This window comes from Scyliorhinus torazame, chromosome 18 (assembly GCF_047496885.1).
Source record: "Scyliorhinus torazame isolate Kashiwa2021f chromosome 18, sScyTor2.1, whole genome shotgun sequence".
NCBI classification, from domain to species: Eukaryota; Metazoa; Chordata; class Chondrichthyes; order Carcharhiniformes; family Scyliorhinidae; genus Scyliorhinus; species Scyliorhinus torazame.
Genome location: NC_092724.1, coordinates 100414741 through 100435000, shown reverse-complemented (window position 1 = coordinate 100435000; position 20260 = coordinate 100414741). Strand labels below are relative to the sequence as shown.

The following is a 20260-nucleotide window of genomic DNA, read 5'->3' as shown; positions in this document are numbered from 1 at the left end:
TTTAGGTCGGCCCAGACAGACTCTGCGAAGCGGCCCTTTTTCCCACAGTCGCTGCACGTCGCTGTGTGGGCTGGGCAACGCTGCCGGGTGTGTTGACCCTGGCCGCAGAAGTAGCACTGTCAGGTCCAATGGGGGCCACGACGATGGTGAGAAGTAAGATTGAGATGTGACGGAAATACTTTTGTGTTTTTTTAAAGGGAAGATCAACGAACGCCTTCAGGCTAAACGGGTCATTGAATAGGAACCGCAGATCAGAACCTGGACTACAATGCTCCATGGGAACAGATGATTAACCCTGTAATACTTTATAAGGTAAGGCATCAACTGGTGGTTTGAAAGCATGTCCATGAAAAAATAAACATACAATGGCTCCAAACTGGTGGAGCAGCATGGCTGGATGACATTTATTTGTTAACTTCTCCTTTGAGGAAAAGAGCACTAAATTAATATTAATTTGATTATTTAAATATATCTCTAGTGTGTTATAAATCAGCATGATTTTGCAGTTTTTCCCATTTGTCAAGAGGCAGCTTCATGGCTGAGAGCATTGCCCTTGAGTGGCACTTGACAATTTCACGGGCCGTTTCCTTCACAGTCAAAATAAAAATAAATGCTTATTGCATTTGGGCTGGTAGGCAATGTCGTGTTGGGTGTTCCGATACACAAACGAATCAACACGGTTGTAGATGGTACAACTCTGTTTTATTATTCTGTACAATAATAACTATTAACTTCTGGCTGTGGTTCGTACTTCACCAGCTAACCTGTGGACCCAGCCCTAGCACTATCTGTGAGGCACTCAGAACATGGTGTATGTCTGAGTGGCACGCTGTGAGCTCTGTGCTCTGAGCTATCTCCTGGTAGAATGAGCGGGAACTGTGATGTTCCCTATTTTATAGTGCGTGCGCTCTCACTGGTGATTGGTTGTGATCTTGTGTGTGTGTTGGTTAGTCCATCTACCTGTCCATCAGTGTGTGTGTGTGATTGCACCATGATATGTTAATGTGGATATCATGACATCCCCCCTTTTCACAAGGATATGTGCCTACATGCTAATAAATATTGGTGTGTACTGAATGCATCTGAGTATGTGTGTGTCATATTTACAACATGTACATGAGGCTAAAGTATATACATTGGAAGGTGTCAGGTGCAACAGAGCAACGAGGTTGTGCCACAAACAAAACAAGTGCAATCATCAAATATCGAAAGAGAACCCCTGGAACGACAAGAAAGAAACATGTTAACAGTATTGCAAAACAATTCAGTGAGTCCAATGTGCAAACAGGCTCATAAGTCCAGTCTATTAGGTGGGCGACAAATTTGGGTTGAGTTAGGGTGGCACACCAGTCATCGCCCGGATTAATGCCATGCACTGGCATCGGCTGGTGGGTCCTACTTGGGGACATCTGGTTCCTGTCTATTACCGCAACGCGGAAGGGTTCCCAGTCATCGGTATCACCGGTCTGCACGTCGTCAGGTTATGACTCGGTGTATGGGGGCTGAATGGCCCGCACGTCCCTGCGAGGCTGGCAGAATTGCGGAGAGTTGGCAGGTTGAGCTGCTCGACAGCAGGCAGCGTAGTGGCTCATCCTGCCACAGCGGAGGCATTGTCGCGTTTTGGCTGGACATTGCCGTTTTAAGTGTGCGGATCCACAGTTGCCGCACGTCGTGACGTCATGGCGTTCGTTGCGCCACCGCGCATGCGCGGTGCGGTCCTGCGTAGAGCGCACCTGCGCATCACGTCCCTCTGCGTCGATGTCCCCTCTTTTGGCGCGTACAAGCGCGGGAGGCCTCAGAAAGCGCGCGAAATGGCCCCCCTTGTCCGGGCCGCGGGCCGAGAGGAACTCGATCGACTGGACCTGCTTGGACTCGTAGGACCCCTGCTGTGCCGATTCGGCCGCCTGGAATTGGGAGTACCGGCTGGTCGCGTTTTCGTGGAGGACGCATGTTTCGATGGCAGTCGCTAGGGTGAGGCGCTTTAGTTTGAGGAGCTGCTGGCGTAGGGTGTCCGAGGTAACCCCAAAAACTATCTGATCCCGAATCATGGAGTCGGACGTGGCCTCATAGCACGACTGCACGAGGATACGGAGGTGTGTCAAATAAGATTGAAAAGGCTCATCCTTACACTGCAGGCGCTGCTGGAAGAGGTACCTCTCGAAACTCTCATTAACTTCCACGCTGAATTGTTCCTCAATTTTTAGAAGGACCGTCTTGTACTTCGTCTTGTCCTCACCTTCCGCGAACGCCAGGGAGTTGTATATGTGGATGGCGTGTTGCCCCGCCGTGGAGAGGAGGAGGGCAATCTTTCTGGTGTCCGATGCATTCTCCCTGTCTGTGGCTTCTAGGAAGAGCTGGAAGCGCTGTTTAAACAGCTTCCAGTTGACGCCGAGAGTTCCAGCGATTTGGAGTGGCTGCGGCGGGCTGATGGTGTCCATGGCGCAGGATAGCGGATCTCTGAAGAGGTGCAGGTAGGTCTCAGGACTCAGGCGAGTTTCCAGGACTGGTATCATGTCGTGTTGGGTGTTCCGATACACAAACGAACCAACACGGTTGTAGATGGTGCAACTCTGATTTATTATTCTGTACGATAATAACTGTTAACTTCTGGCTGTGGTTCGTACTTCACCAGCTAACCTGTGGACCCAGCCCTAGCACTATCTTAGTGAGGCACTCAGCACATGGTCTATGTCTGAGTAGCAGGCTGTGAGCCATCTCCTGGTAGAATGAGCAGGAACTGTGGTGTTCCCTGTTTTATAGTGCATGTGCTCTCACTGGTGATTGGCTGTGATGTTGTGTGTATGTTGGTTGGTCCATCTACCTGTCCATCAGTGTGTGTGTGTGATTGCACCATGATATGTTAATGTGGATATCATGACAGGCAAGTTAGATTTTTATGAAGGAGTATGAAAGGGCAAAGTTATTCTAACTTAATTTTGCTTTGCTCTTCCATACAGCATTAGAATTGCATCACATTAACAAGTGTACATGAGCACATTAATACAATTAACTTCAGAGAGCACTAGATAAATGCCACGGGAGAATGAAGTGGCAAAGGTGTTGCTGGATAAGGACACCTGAATTTGTAAAGTTTAAAACATTATTTCATGGGATGTGGGCGCCGCTGACTTGAGTCCACATTTACTGGACCATTCTTCATTGCCCTTCATTGAACCACATTGCTGTGGAACATGCAGGCCAGACCTCGTAAGTGTTCCTTATGAAATGAAAATTGCTTATTGTCACAAGTAGGCTTCAAATGAAGTTACTGTGAAAAGCCCCTAGTTGCCACATTCCGGTGCCTGTTCGGGGAGGCTGTTACGGGAGGCCTTACCTGAAGGACATGAGTGAACCAGATAATAATAATCTTTATTGTCACAAGTAGGCTTACATTAACACTGCAAAGAAGTTACTGTGAAAAGCCCCTAGTCGCCACATTCCGGCGCCTGTTCTGATACACAGAGGGAGAATTCAGAATGCCCAAATTACTTAACAGCACGTCTTTCGGTACTTGTGGGAGGAAACCGGAGCACCCGGAGGAAACCCACACAGACACAGGGAGAACATGCAGACTCTGCACAGAACAGTGACCCAAGCTGGCAATCGAACCTGGGACCCCGGAGCTGTGAAGCAACAGTGCGAACCACTGTGCTACCGTGCTTTTACGACAGTCATTTCATGGTCATCATTAAACTTCAATTCCAGTTTTTTATTCAATTCAAATGTCACCTTCTGCTGTGGTGGGATTTAAACCTGGGTCCCCAAAGCGTGACCCTGGGTCTCTGGATTGCTAGCCCAGTGACACTACCACGACGTCACCGGCTCCCCTGCTGCGTGCTTATTTGTGGCCACATTAGATAAGAATGAACTGTGTCCGCCTCAGCTTAATGGTATCTCTCTCACCTAAGACAGTAAATCCAGGTACTGAGCCCCATTCTATTGCATTGCATCTGAGTGAAGTTAACTTTGAACTGCAGTAGGAATAGAAAACTGGCTGATAAGCCACCCTAGTTGTTTCACACACCAGCTCAAAGAAGTTCCCGTTTTTATGTATTATTCTTTCTGTCCTGATGAATTTCTTGCATCCCATGAAGCTCATTGTGGGCGAAGATTCAAACTATTTTCACGTTTGTACATTGTGCTTCATCTTAAGAGCTGAATTCCCTCCCCTCTCGCAACCATACATGTGATTTCCATTTATATAGCCCCTCAACATGTCTCCCAGAAACATTATAACGTGTTTCACATTCAAATGCACAGACTATCATCCATGGTCGCCATTTTGTGCAGAGCAACCTTCCAGAAATAGCCAGAAGGTGAATGACTGGAATGACTGCTTAATCTATTTTCTTTGAGGGAAGCAGTTGTGCAGGTCATCAGAATTGTTTCTGGTTCTTATATTTGTTACCACGAGAAAAATAAAGAACCTATTTTGATTTTGATGCAAACATTAAGCAGGGTAAAACTCTATTATATCAATCGTGGAAGATAGAACTAAAAATCATTGAGCACATTGAGTTACATAGAACAGTGCAGTACAGGTCCTTTGGCCCACGATGTTGTGCCGACAATTTATTCGAATCTAAGATCAACCTAATATACACCATGATGTGTTGGGTGTTCTGGATCACAAACAGGTTACCAACACTGGAGGTGGTGTAACTCTATTTTATTATAAGGTTAACTATATTAACATACTTGAACTGTGGGTAAATGCAATACCAGCTTTAACTGTTGACTCTTGCCTCGTCCAAACCAGGTGATGCACTCAGCACATGGTGAATGTCTGTGTTGCAGGCTGTGAGCTCTGTGCTCCGAGCTGGCTGCTACTAGAATGAGCGGGAACTCTCCTGTTCCCTGTCTTTATAGTGCGTGTGCTCTCACTGGTGATTGGCTGCGGTGTTGTGTATGCTGATTGGTCCCACTGCATGCCCATCAGTGTGTGTGTGTATCTGCACCATGATATACTGGTGTATATTATGACACACCCCATCAATTTATTGCTGTCCATGTGCCTGTCCAAGAGTCGCTTAAATGTTCCTAATGACTCTGACTCAACCACCTCCGCTGGCAGTGCATTGTGTAAAGAACCAACCTCTGACATCACCCCTATACCTTCTTCCAATCACATTAAAATTATCCCCTCGTGAAAGCCATTTCCGCCCTGGGGAAAAGTCTCTGGCTATCCACTCTATCATAGAATTTACAATGCAGAAGGAGGCCATTCGGTCCATCGAGTCTGCACTGGCTCTTGGAAAGAGCACCCTACCCTCGACCTATCCCACTCCATCCCCATAACCCAGTAACCCCACCCAACACTAAGGGCAATTTTGGACACTAAGGGCAATTTATCATGGCCAATCCACCTAACCTGCACATCTTTGGACTGTGGGAGGAAACCAGAGCACCCGGAGGAAACCCACGCACACACGGGGAGGATGTGCAGACTCCACACAGACAGTGACCCAAGCCGGAATCGAACCTGGGACCCTGGAGCTGTGAAGCAATTGTGCTACCCACAATGCTACTGTGCAGCCCCAATCCATGCCTCTCATCACCTTGTACACCTCTATCAAGTCACCTCTCTTCCTTCTTCGCTTCAGTGTGAAAAGCCCTAGCTCCCTCAACCTTTCTTCATAAGACATGCCTTCCAGTCCAGGCAGCATTCTGGTGAATCTCCTCTGCACCCTCTCCAAAGCATCCACCTCCTTCCTATAATGAGGCAACCAGAAGTGGACACAATATTCCAAGTGCGGTTTAATCAGAGTTTTATAAAGCTGCAGCAAAACCTTGTGGCTCTTCAACTCAAACCCCACATCAGTTCACATCAGTCAGCAAATTAGAAGGAGTGAATTTACCTCAGACAGAATGCTGCACTAAACATAGTAAGATTATACTATACACACCATACGCCTTCTTAACAACCCTATCAACCTGGGTGGCAACTTTGAGGGATCCATATATGAGGACCCCAAGATCCCTTTGTTCCTCCACACTTCCAAGAATCAGGGTCGGGATTCTGTGATCCTGAGGCTAAGTATTGCCACCGTCGGGAACACCATCGCATTTCTTGACGGCGTCAACACGGCCTCAGGATAACTCTGGCCCGGACAGGGGCTCCCTTCAACGCGCCAGCCCCGACGCAACATGGCACAGGGCTACAGGGGCCGACGCAGAAGAAAGGAGGCCCCCAGCCAGAGAGGCCGGCCCGCCGATCGGCGGGCCCCAATCGCGGGCCAGGCCACATCGGAGGCCCCCCCCGGAGTCGGACCCTCGGACCCCCTCCTCCCCCCCACCCCATCACAGGCCGCCTCCCGTCCCTTCCACGCCGAGTTCGCGCCGGCTGAGAGCTGGTGTGGACGGCGCCGGTGGGATACCCGGGTCTTCCAACACTCCAAAAATCGCTACCCCTGAACTAATTTCTACACTTGGCCGGGATTCTCCACTACCCGGCGGGGCGGGAACCACTCCGGCGTCGGGCCGCTCCAAAGGTGCAGATTTCTCCACACCTTTAGGGGCCAAGCCCGCACCTTGAGGGGCTAGGCCCGCGTGGAGTGGTTGGCACGCCGCCAGCCGGCGGGAGAGGCCTTTGGCGCCACGCCAGCCGGGGCCGAAAGGACTTCGCTGGCCGGCGGAAGTCCACACATGCGCGGGAGCATCAGCGACTGCTGACGTCATCCCCGCCCATGCGCAGGGGGGCGTGTCTCTTACACGTCGGCCATGGTGAAGGCTGTGGCCGAGGCGAAGGGAAAAGAGTGCCCCCACGGCACAGGCCCACCCATGGATCGGTGGCCTGGCCCGCGATCGGGACCCACCGATCCATGGGTGGGTCTGAGCCGTGGGGGCACCCCCCGGGGCCAGATCGCCCCACGCCCGCCCAGGACCCTGCCCGGGCCGCCTAGTCCCGCCTGTAAGGGAGGTGGTTTGATTCTCGCTGGTGACACAGGCATTCCAGCAGCGGGACTTCGGCCCATCGCGGGCCGGAGAATCGCTGGGGGGGGGGGGGCGGGGAGGAGGGGGCGCCGACCGGCATGGCGCGATTCCCGCTCCCGCCGAATATCCGGTGCCAGAGAATTTGGCAACCGGCGGGGGCGGGATTCATGCCAGCCCCGGAGATTCTCCGAACCGGCGGGGGGTCGGAGAATCCCGCCCCTTGTCTTCAATACCCTGGACATGACATCCGCAAACCCCTGCCAGTAACCCCTAAGTTTTGGGCATGCCCAGAGCATGTGAACATGGTTCGCTGGTCCACCCGTACATCTGACACACTTGTCTTCCACCCCAAAAAATCTGCTCATCTGGGCCACTGTCATGTGCGCCCGGTGCACCACCTTAAATTGGATCAAGCTAAGCCTTGCGCATGTAGCGGTCGCGTTGACCCTGCTCAATGCCTCTGCCCATAGGCCGTCCTCCATCTCACCCCCCAGTTCCCTCTCCCACTTACGCTTCAGCTCCTCTTTCTGCATCTCCTCCGCCCACATTAATTCTTTGTAGATGTCCGTGACGCTCCCCTCCCCCACCCAGCCCCTAAACACTACCCAATCTTGAATCGCTCTTAGTGGCAGGAGTGGGAAAGATGGTACCTGCCTGGGCAGAAAGTCCCCACCTGTAGATATCTGAAGTCATTCCCTGCTGCCAGCCCGAACTTCTCCTCCAGCGCCCTCAAGCTAGGGAAGCTCCCTTCCAGAAACAGGTCCCCCATCTTCTCAATTCCCGCCCTTTGCAATACTCGAAACCCCCCATCTAAACTCCCCGGAGTAAACCGATGGTTGTCACATATTGGGGACCAAACCGATGCACCCACTGCACCAACGTATCCACCACCCACTTCCTTACTATCGCATTATTGGCCGCCCAGTAATAATTACTAAAATCTGGCAGGGCAAGCTCCCTCTCCCCCCCGATTCCTCTCGAGCATCACCTTTTTCACCCGTGGGGACTTACCCGCCCAAACAAAGCCCAAAATGACTTTGTTGATCCTCTTAAAAAAGGACTGCGGGATGAAAATCGGGAGGCATTGGAACACAAATAAAAATCTCGGCAGTTCCGTCATCTTAACCGTCTGCACCCTCCCCACCAATGACAGCAGAAGCGCATTCCATCTCCGAAACTCGCCCCTCATCTGCTCAACCAACCGGGACAAGTTCAACTTGTGTAACCGGCCCCAGTTGCGCGCCATTTGTATCCCCAGATAATTGTCCCCCACTAACCTGAACGGGAACTCCCCCGGCCGACCCTGCTGACCTCTTGCCTGGACTACAAACATCTCACTCTTTGTCATATTCAGTTTGTATCCCGAAAAACGGCCAAATTCCCCCAGAATCGCCATAATCTCCCCCATCCCTGACCCTGGATCTGCTACATATAGGAATAGGTCATCCACGTACAGCAATACCCTATGCTCCACTCCCCCCTAACCAGCCCTTTCAACGTCCCTCTCGCCTTTCTAAGCTGCTCCACTGCCTTGCCCGTGGACAGCACCCCAAACTCAGCCTGCAGCCTCCGGCGTTCCCTTAACAGTTCCACCCCCGGAGTCACCGCATACCTCATATCTATCCGTAAGATCGCCTTGATCAGTCGGTCCGCCTCTGCCCGATCCGTCCTGTCCGTATGAGCTCGCATTGAGATCAGCTCCCCTCTCACCACTGCCTTCAGCGCCTCCCAGACCACTGCTGCTCAGACATCCCCCATGTCATTGACCTGCAGGTAATTCTGCGTGCACTTCCTTACTCTCTCGCACACCACCTTGCCGCCAACAAGCCCACGTCCAATCACCACTGCGGGCACTGGAACCTCTCCTCACTATCCTGCAGTTCAACCCAATGTGGGGCATGATCTGAGATAGTGATGACCGAGCACCCCGTGTCCACCACCCCCGCCAGCAGATCCCTACTCAAAATGGAAAAGTCAATCCGGGAATACACTTTATGTACATGCGAGTAGAAAGAGAACTCCCCAACCGTCGGCTGCCTAAACCTCCATGGGTCGACCCCTCCCATCTGCTCCATGAACCCTATCAGCTCCTTTGCCATCACTGGCACCCGCCCCGTTTTCGAGCACGACCGGTCCAGGCCGGGGTCGATGACTGTATTAAAATCCCCTCCCATCACCAGCACCCTCTTGATGAATTCAACATCGTCCCAATTCGGTGCATACATGTTAACCAATACCACCTTCCTCCCCTCCAGCTAATCGCTCACCATGACATAACGGCCCACCCCGTCCAAGACTATACTACCTGCCTGGAATTGCACCCGCTTATTAATTAAAATCGCCACCCCTCTCGTCTTGGTATCCAGCCCCGAATGGAAGACCTGACTGACCCAACCCTTCCTCAGCCTAACTTGATCCGCTACTTTCAGGTGTGTCTCTTGCAACATCACCACGTCCACCTTCAGAGCCCTCAGGTGCGCGAACACACGGGCCCTCTTGAAAGGCCCATTCAATCCTCTAACATTCCAGGTGATCATCCTGGTTGGGGGGCACCACGTCCCCACCCATCCCCGCCGATCAGCCACCCCCTTCCTGGGCCCGCCTCCAGCCCATGTGCCGCGCCTCCATCTGCCCACCTCCAGGTAGCCCCCAACCTCCTCTCTGTCCCCGAACCTAGGTCCCTCCCTCGTCAGCAGAGTAACTCCCCCCTCCCCCCACTAGCAACGTCACCCTATAACCCAACCCCTGCCCTGTATTGAACCAATACCCCCCCCCCCCCACTTTGCTTCCGTAGACTAGCTCACCCAGCTAGCCTGGTGACCCTCGCCTCCGGCGCCAAAAAGTCTCCCACCTATTGCTCCTTACTCCCCTCCCCCCTCATCAAACCAAAACTGAACAATCTCCGAATTACCATAGGAGACAGCCCAAAACAGACAGAGAGCCTCACAAAGACCCCCCTCAATAGTGCAAATTAAAGTAATACAAAATAAAAAGCCCACGCCAACCACCCCCATCAAAACACCGAAAAACCCAAATAACTTTTACTCCCCAATCTTCACCCAAACTTCAAAAACAGAAAAAAGGCAACAATCAAACCATACATACATCGTTCAAGAAAAGAGAAAGATACTGCCACTTAAGCCCGAAAAGTTCTCAGTTCTGCGCCAGACCCTTCTTCTTGGCCAAGTCCATCGCCTCTTTGGGTGACTCAGAATATTGGTGCTGGTCCTCATGTGAAACCCAAAGGCGTGCCGGGTAGAGGAGCCCGAATTTCACCTTCTTCTTAAACAGGATCTCCGTCACTTGCCTGAAGCCTGCTCTCCTTCTGGCCACCTCCACGCTCAGGTCCTGATAGACGTGCAATATGCTATTGTCCCACTTGCAGATCCAGTTTGGCCGACTGGAGGACACACTCTTTATCTAAAAATCTGTGGAACTGAACCACCATCGCCCTTGGGGGGTCCCCCTACCGTGGCTTCCTCGCCATTGCCCTGTACGCCCTGTCCACCTCCAACGGTCGGGGAAAAGCCCCCTCCTCCGGAAGCTTCTGGAACATATCTACCACAAAAGCGCCCGCATCAGCCCCCTCAGCCCCTTCAGGGAGACCGACAATTCTTAAGTTCTGCCGGCGCTCTCTGTTCTCCAGATCTTCCACCTTTTCTAACAGCCTTTTCTGCTGATCCTCCAGCATCCCCACCTCCAGCTCGACCACCGCTTGGTGCTCCTCCTGGTCCGCCAGTGCTTTCTCCAACTTCTGGATCGTCCGATCCTGGACATCCAGCCTGCGTTCCAGCCGATCAATCAACTCCTTTATCGGGTCGAGACAATCTCGTTTCGGTCTGGCAAAGCCCTCTTGGATGACCTGCATCAGCTCCTTCATCGATGGCTGGGCCGTCGCAGCAGGGGTCCGAACCTTGGCCATGTTATCTTCAGCAGCCACTTATCTTTCTATTTCTTCCTTTACGGTCCCTTGGGGTTTTCCGACCCATGCACCACTGTGTGGATCCAGTGCCTAAATGTCCGCACATGCAAAACCTAAACTCAAAAAAAACACTTTGGGGTTCTCTAAACCCTGGCCCATAACAATTGATATTGCTTTGCTTATAACAAAGTTTTTCAATTTTAATCTTGTTGAAATAACATCTGGGTGGGATTCTTCGCAATCGACGCGATGTCCACTGACCGGCGCCAAAACGGCGCGAAACAGTCCGGCATCACGCCGCCCCAAAGGTGCGGAATTCTCCGCATCTTGAGGGGCCGAGCCCTCACCTTGAGGGGCTAGGTCCGCGCCGCTACTGATTTCCGCCCCGCCAGCTGGCGGGAAAGGCCTTTGGTGCCCCGCCAGCTGGCACGGAGCTGACTTTGCCGTGCAGCGCATGCACGGGAGTGTCAGCGGCCGCTCATGGCATCCCCGCGCATGCGCAGTGGAAGGGGTCTCTTCCGCCTCCGCCATAGTGGAGACCATTGCGAAGGCGGAAGGAAAAGAGTGCCCCCATGGCACAGGCCCGCCCGTGGATCGGTGGGCCCCGATCGCGGGCCAGGCCACCGTGGGGGCACCCCCCGGGGCCAGATCGCCTCACGCACCCCCCCAGGACCCCAGAGCCCGCCCGTGCCGCCTTGTCCCGCCGGTAAGAGAGGTGGTTTGATTCTCGCCGGCGGGACAGGCATTCCAGCAGTGGGACTTCGGCCCATCGCGGGCCGGAGAATCGCCGGGGGTGGGCCCGCCAACTGGCCCGGCGCGATTCCCACCCCCGCCGAATATCCGGTGCCGGAGAATTCGGCAACCGGCAGGGGCGGGATTCACGCCAGCCCCAGGCGATTCTCCGACCCGGCGGGGGGTCGGAGAATCCCGCCCCTGGTCACCGAGCCAGCACCATGACCCACTCTAACACTCTGTAAAGTCTTTTGACTCTCCATTCTTGTTACAAAAATATTATTGCCATGTATGGATGTGTTTCTGGGAATACTGGCCACAAAATACTGGCTTCAATCCATATATTTGATTGGTCATTTTACTGCACCAGTCTGCGTCTCCTCCGACCCCATAAGCTCCTTATAAATGCCCGAGACGCTCCCTTCTCCTACCCACCCTCTGGAAACTACCCTGTCCTGAATCCCCCTTAGCAATAGGAGTGGGAAGGTTGACACCTGTTTACGAAGGAAGTCCCGCACCTGCAGATATCTGAATTTGTTTCCCCTCGCCAACCCAACCTTTTCCTCCAACGCCCTCGTACTCGGAAAGCTCCCCTTGATGAACATATCCCCCATTCTCTCAATCCCCGCTCTCCGCCATAACAGGAAACCCCCCGTCCATACTCCCCGGGGCAAACCGGTGATTATCACGAATTGGGGCCCAGACCGATGCTCCCTCTGCTCCCACATGCCGCCTCCACTGTCCCCAAACTCTCAGGGCCACCACCACCACTGGACTGGTGGAGTACCGTGCTGGCGGAGGCGCAGTTACCAACGTCCCCAAACTGGTGCCCTTACATGAAGCCGCCTCCATACGCACCCAGGCTGACCCCTCTCCCACCACCCACTTCCTGATCATGGCTATATTCGCCGCCCAGTAATAGTTGCTAAAATTTGGCAGCACCTGCCCACCCCCCCCCCCCCACCCCCCCACTCAACTCAAGCATTACCTTCCTTACTCACGGGGTCTTGCCCGCCCAGACGATGCCCGTGATCACTCTGTTGACCCACTCAAAAAAGGACCGCTGAATAAAGATGGGGAGACATTGGAATACAAATAGGAATCTCGGGAGGACCATCATCTTCACCGTTTGCACCCTCCCAGCCAGAGACAACGGAAGCATGTCCCATCTCCGAAAATCGTCCTTCATTTGGTCCATCAGCCGGGCCAGATTCAATTTATGGAGCCAGTCCCATTCCCGCGCCACCTGGATGCCTAGGTACCTAAAGCTTCCCTCTACTAACCTAAACAGCAGCTCTTCCAGTCGCCTCTCTTGTGCCCTCGCCTGGACCACAAACATCTCACTCTTTCCCATATTAAGCTTATACCCCGAAAACCAGCCAAGTTCCCCTAGAGTCCTCTTGATTACTTCCATCCCCTCTATTGGGTCCGAAACGTACAGAAGCAGGTCATCCGCATAGAGCGAAACCCTGTGCTCCACCCCCCCCCCCCCCCACCCCCCCCCCACCCCCCCCCACCGGACCAGTTCTCTCCAGCCCCTCGAGGCTCTCAGAGCAATTGCCAATGGCTCTGTAGCCAGCGCAAACAACATTGGGGAGAGGGGGCATCCCTGTCTCGTCCCCCGATGCAGTCTAAAATAGTCCGATGTTGTCCTATTCATCCATACACTTGCCACAGGAGCCTGATACAGTAACCTGACCAAGCCAATAAAGCCCCGCCCGAATCCGAACCGTCCCGGTATCTCCCACAGATAGTCCCATTCTACCAAATCAAAAACCTTTTCTGCATCCATTGCGATCACTACCCCCACCTCCCTATCTTCCGGGGGCATCATGATCACATTGAACAGCCTTCTTACATTGGCCACCAACTGCTTGCCCTGAACAAACCCCGTCTGGTCCTCCCCAATAACGTCCGGAATACAATCCTCGATCCTAGAGGACAAGATTTTGGCCAGCAACTTGGCATCGACATTCAACAGGCAGATCGGCCTGCAGGACACACAAAGCTCTGGGTTCTTGTCCCGCTTAAGAATTAGCAAAATCATTGCCTGTGACATCGTCGGGGGCACCACCCCTCTTTCCCTTGCCTCATTGAACATCCTCAACAACACCGGCCCCAATATCCCCGAGAACGTTTTATAAAACTCCACTGGGTACCCGTCCGGACCCGGGGCCTTACCCACCTGCATGGCCTTCAAGCCCTCCACTATCTCCTCCAGCCCGATTGGGGCCCCCAGCCGTTCTACCCGCTCTCTGTCCACTTTTGGGAAATTCAGCCCCTCCAAGAAGTGCCTCATCCCCTCCAGCCCCGTAGGGGATTCCGACCTGTACAACCTGCTGTAAAAATCCCTAAACGCCTTATTCACCCCTAGTGAATCACCAACCAGGTTCCCATCTCCGTCCTTTACTTTCCCTATCTCCCTAGCTGCCTCCCTCTTCCTAAGCTGCTGTGCAAGCATTCTGCTGGCCATCTCTCCATGTTCATAGATCGCCCCCCTCGCCTTTCTCAGCTGCTCCACCGCCCACCCTGTGGTCAGCAAGCTAAACTCTGCCTGTAACCTCTGCCGTTCCCTTAAAAGCCCTGCCTCTGGGGTCTCAGCATACCTCCTATCAATCTGTAGTATCTTCTTTACCAGTCGGTCCGTCTCTGCCCTGTCCACCTTCTCCCTATGGGCCCGGATTGAGATCAGCTCCCACCCGACCACCGCCTTCAGTGCTTCCCAAACCACCGCTGCTGAAATTTCCCCCGTGTCATTGACCTGCAGGTAGCTCTGAATACATTTCCTCAGCCGCTCGCACACCCCTTCATCCGCCAAAAGTCCCACATCCAACATGCAGTGCGGGCGCTGGCTACTGTCATTACTAACCCGCAGGTCAACCCAGTGCGGAGCATGGTCTGAGATTGTGATCGCCGAGTACCCCGTGTCCACCACCCCAGCCAGCAAGGTCCTGCTCAAAATAAAGAAATCAATCCGGGAATATAATTTATGCACGTATGAGTAGAAGGAGAACTCCTTCACCCTCGGCTGCCCAAATCTCCATGGATCCAACCCCCCCCTCCCCCCTCCCCCGCACCCCCATCAGCTCCATGAACCCTCTTAGTTCCTTTGCCATTGCTGGCACCCTGCCCGTTTTCAAGCTTGACCGTGTCATGATATTCAAACACACACATCATGATAGACACACCAACAGACAAATCAGAACACACACCACCACAACCAATCACAGAAAGATATAAAAGCACAAACACGACACCTGGTGGTCAGTATTAGCTGGAGAGGAGGACCAGGACAGACCTGCTACACGACACACTCAGGTAGACAGCACGTGCAGAGTATCCAGAACGAACTGTATTATAAGAGTTAAAATAAAATAGAGTTGTACCACATACAACTGTGTTGGCTCATCTGTGCACCAGAGCACCCAACACCACATGGTACAGGAGTGGATCGATACCTGCCGGCATACCTCGGTGTACACAGACAACCAGCAGTGCCCAGGCAAAATGATAGAGCCCCCGGTTCCGCAGCCGCTCCAGTGCCACGGCGATCTCCGCGAAAACTGGCGGCGATTCCGGCAAGTGTTCGAATTGTTCCTGGTGGCAGCTGAACTCCAAGACCTGGATGATAGTGAAAACATTGAATTTCTCCTCACCATCGCCGGTGCAAGGGCAAGAGAAATATTCACAAGGTTCAGGTTCTTCAGGAGGCAGCAAAGGTACGATTACCAGGCAGTCCTGGACAAATTCTCCAAGTACTGTGAAGAAAACGCAATCCAATCGGCAAGTAAAGGTAAGAAAAGCTGCAGTACTCACCTCGTGGCTGGGATCCCGGAGCCCGAATTCCCAGAGGCCGAAATCCCGGGCCTGAGAGAGGGCTGGGTCGAGGTCAGCGGCCATCTTGCTAAAGGTATCACGCTAGCACAGTTGCGCGAGCAGTGCGCAGAACCGGAAGTTTCGTTTGCGCATGCGCGAGATGCTGCGCATGCGCAGTCAAGAAAACGGCCATCGGTAAAGGAACAGCGATCTGAGCATGCGCAGTCGCTTCCTACGTGCTACATACCGAGCGTCAGGATGTCAGAGGCCCCAGACCGCACCAATTTAAAGGGGAAATGTCCCCAAATCCAATTTAAAAGGGAAACGTCCCAAATCAAAAAAACAAAAATCTGTTAAAGCTGTAAAACAACCTTCCCTCACCTGGAATGACAGCACATTGCCGCAAATTGACCCAGGAGATGAATTTGACCTCCGAAGAACCCTCCGACAAGCAGTTACCTACGCACAAGCCGATGATTCCGACCTCGAATACTTTGATGACGATCTTTACAGTGTTTCCGGACCTCGCGAGCCCAATGATAGCTCCGTGGTCCTATACGACTATGACTCGGACGAACCTTTCGTGTTGCACATTGGCGGCCCCCACATTGAATCCGACGCAGATGCGGATTCATTTTTCGGATTTGAGGATCTTCAATCCAGCAGATATGACGTCCCAACTTATCAGTACCGGATGATGCTGCAGCCTGACATTAACAGACAGGGAGCGCTGCAAGCACACGGAGAGCGCCCTGCTGCCACACAGAGCGTGGTCCACGTCCCGCTCAACGTTCCCGACTCTATGAAAGAAGACATGCAAGACTCCAGAGCGCAGTCCTCGCATGAACCAGAAGTGACTCCAGTGTCACAAGCCTCCACAGCAAGCTCGTGGACAGACTCCACAATTGCAGAAACGCAAGACTCCAGAGCGCAGTCCTTGCACGAACAAGAAGTGACTCCAGTGTCACAAGCCTCCACAGAGAGCTCGTGGACAGCCTCCACGATAGAAGCAACGCAAGACTCCAGAGCGCAGTCCTTGCATGAACAAGAAGTGACTCCAGAGTCACAAGCCTCCACAGGGAGCTCGTGGACAGCCTCCACGATAGAAGCAACGCAAGACTCCAGAGCGCAGTCCTTGCACGAACAAGAAGTGACTCCAGTGTCACAAGCCTCCACAGAGAGCTCGTGGACAGCCTCCACGATAGAAGCAACGCAAGACTCCAATGTGCGGTCCTTGCAGGAACAAGACCATGAGGGTCTAGCAACCTCTCCTGACCAATCAGCGGCAGACGATGCAAGTCTGCCATGCTCACGTGAACAGCAAGAAGGCTATAACAGCCTACCATGCTCCACTACATAGCAGCATGACCATGACGGTCTCTCATGCTACAATGAAGGGCACAGCGCTGAAGACGGTTCAAGCCCAACTGAAGACAAGCCAAAGGAATCGCCTCTTCCAAGCCCGAAAAAAAAAAGGTTTATGCGCTGACCTTCAGGATCATTTTAGCCGAACAGAGATTAATAATGCTGCACGGTCACAGAAGGATGCTGAGGATTTGCTAAAGAAATTAATTGAATGTTTAACTTGCAAGGAGCAGACTGAGAATTGCCAGTGTTTTAGTACGGATCGAAAAAATGGACAAGACATTGATCCTCAGGTAATGGAAATAAAACAACCTGAATCATATCTACAGCAGGGACAAATGTCTCCCTTCAACACAACGCCGCAAAGTCCCAACATCGGAGACCAGCAGTTAGTCAGTAATGACTCTTCAAACCTTGAGGGGAACATTAATTGCATTGAACCTATACACACTCCACTGATAAATGAGCAGAACATTGGAGCAAGAATCCTGAGGACATCGACATCGAGTAGCCAGATAACGAATTTAAAACCCGCAGCAGTTTCAAGTGAACCAAGTGTGCTTTCCACTAATGGTGAAGATGCAGATAAGGTCGACCCGATTATCCATTGTACCACACTAACCCCAGTGATTAAGCAGTTATGTATGGGGAGTATAATGTGGGCAATTGAGAACAGTAAAAGAGAGACTGTGACCATGCCAGTCCCAGCAAAATCAGACCCAGAGACCATGAAGGCATGTACATTAGACAAAGATACATATGAGGTACCTGAGAAGAAAAGTGAAACGGAATGTTCTTTGGAAAATAGTACAATGTCGATAGAAACATTGGATCCTATATTCGAGACCATACATATGGGAGAATTTGGGGGTAATAAACAAGGTTCTGCAATGTCTGGGGGAAGATTTAAAATTCCAAAGAAGAAAAGCCCAAATGAAGGACAACGGCAAGACAATGACAGTCCACCGACATGGTGTGCACCACCAGATGAAAACTCTGACAATTTACCCAACCCTAGTGAACAGCAAGCTGCTAATAAGGATCTATCCACGGGATGTGAGACGAGTGACGACAGCATCCCACTTCCCATGCAAAAGGTGCAAGGTGACAGACCTCGCCTAGTGCGTACCGAGGCACTCGACGATCACGGTGGGACCACTGACGACTGCGGTGGCGGCGCACCGCTTCCACCCTCGATGGCTCGAGCCTCTCCACTGGTTGGTGCATTCCTGCATGTTCCGACTCCAGAAGTGCAGCTTCAGGGAATTTCGGCTGCCTCCTGTTGGGACTCCGGACGGGGAGCATCGACGGAAGGCAGACCGGACTCCAGATGGGGAGCAGCCAAGCGCCGACTCTGATTCGCGCACGCCAGACCTTGCTCCGGACGGGCGGTGTCGCGGCCTCGGTGATGGCATGCTCAGGGTGACAGCGGATGCCACGGCGACAGGGAATGGATCGTGTGGCAGTCCCACTGGGTCGGCAGTGGCGACCAGCACCGGCGGTCCAAGACGGACACACCAATTCGCGCCATCGCCAGACGTTGATGCGAGCACCAATTCTCTCTCCAAGGCGATATGCTTCGACGTTTCTCTGCGGAGTCGCCCTTCCGGCACAGCAGGTGGCCGGAACCAGCGTGCACGGTCTCGGCCAACTTCCACATCTGGCACAGTCATCGCCTTGCATGATATTAGTGATGGTGCTACTTCGATGGCAACGACCCATCGGCTACAAGATGCCGTCCACCACAAACATAAAAAGAAAAAAGACTCCACCTTGTTCCTGGCATGCAGGGCGGATGGATTGGTGCGTAGGCGCAATCAGCGAGCTTTGCGCCGCCTTCCACGCTCGCAACTGAACCGTACGCACACGCCGGATCCTCCACTGGTTCCCAAGGATGACTTTGTGGAGATGCCACGGATCATGCCCCTTCCATCGCCACCAGAACCAAACCACAGCCAAGGCAACACTAACAAAGATGTTGAATGTTATATTTGCACGAATGAAAAACCAAGCACTGCACGAAGTACAACAAATGGAAAAGTAGAGACTTCGGCAACAGCATCACCTCCAACAGTCCAAGGTGAACCAGTGTGAACCCAAATCTCCACAGCTGAACCGGCTTGAGGACCAGCCTATTCTTGAGGCGGTCACCCATTAGACTGGACTGATAACGCTGTTCATACGTTCAAAAAGTCAAACACTTCTGTATGATAACCTGTTGTTGTTTATCGTTCCAGATATCGTCTGACCGGACCACTGTTCAAGTTGTTTTTTTTCTCGCATTCATGTTTTGTTATGGTACAACCTTGTTAGTGTGACGCACCCGACATCGCCCCATGTAAATAGTTACGTCATATACACACGCTGTACACAACACACGCACACACTCTTAGATGCACTCACGACACGATTATATTTATAACCACGTAGGCACATATCTTTGTAAAAAGGGGGGATGTCATGATATTCAAACACACACATCATGATATACACACCAACAGACAAATCAGAACACACACTACCACAACCAATCACAGAAAGATATAAAAGCACAAACACGACACCTGGTGGTCAGTATTAGCTGGAGAGGAGGACCAGGACAGACCTGCTACATGACACACTCAGGGAGACAGCACGTGCAGAGTATCCAGAACGAACTGTATTATAAGAGTTAAAATAAAATAGAGTTGTACCACATACAACTGTGTTGGCTCATCTGTGCACCAGAGCACCCAACACCACAGACCGGTCCAAGCCAGGGCCCATAACTGTGTTGAAGTCCCCTCCCATGACCAACGTTTACGTGTCCAGGTCCGGTATCTTCCCCAGCATCCTCTTTATAAACTTCACATCAGCCCAATTTGGCGCATACACATTTAATAATACCATCTGCACCCCCTCTACCTTCCCACTGACCATAATGTACCGACCTCCCACGTCCGAGACTATTCTACTCGCCTCAAACACCACCCGCTTATTGATCAGGATCGCGACCCCTCTCGTCTTTGAATCTAGTCCCGAGTGAAAGACCTGACTGACTTAGCCTATCCTCAGTCTAACCTGGTCCGTAACTCTAAGATGCGTCTCCTGCAACATTACCACGTCCGCCTTCAATCCCCTAAGATGCGCGCACACATGTGCCCTTTTGACCATCCCATTTAACCCTCGAACATTCCAGGTAATCAGCCTAGTTGGGGGGCTCATTGCCCCACCCCCCTCCGCCGATCAGCCATCCCCCTTTTTAGGCCCGCCTCCAGCCCATGCTCCTCACCTCCACCGGTCCATCCCCAGGCAGTCCCCGTCCCCAACCTCCTCTCTGTCCCTCAGCCCAAGTCCCTCCCTCGTCCGCAGAACATTCACCCCCCCCTCCCCCACCCTAGTAACAACACCCTGTCACCCAATCCCTTTACTAAACCAACATATGCACCCCCACCCCCACTGCGCTTCCGAGAGCTAGCTCGCCCAGCTAGCTTGGTGGGCCCCATTATCGGC

At 52.6% G+C, this 20260-nt stretch overlaps 1 long non-coding RNA gene across 1 annotated transcript in view; it reads left to right on the top strand.

The window, feature by feature from the left end:
• LOC140394831 (uncharacterized) overlaps positions 1-20260 on the top strand; it is a 58684-nt gene that overhangs the window by 14206 nt on the left and 24218 nt on the right. The window contains exon 2 of the long non-coding RNA XR_011936024.1: positions 198-312. This is a non-coding gene — a long non-coding RNA (uncharacterized lncRNA). The remainder of the gene's footprint in view (positions 1-197; positions 313-20260) is intronic.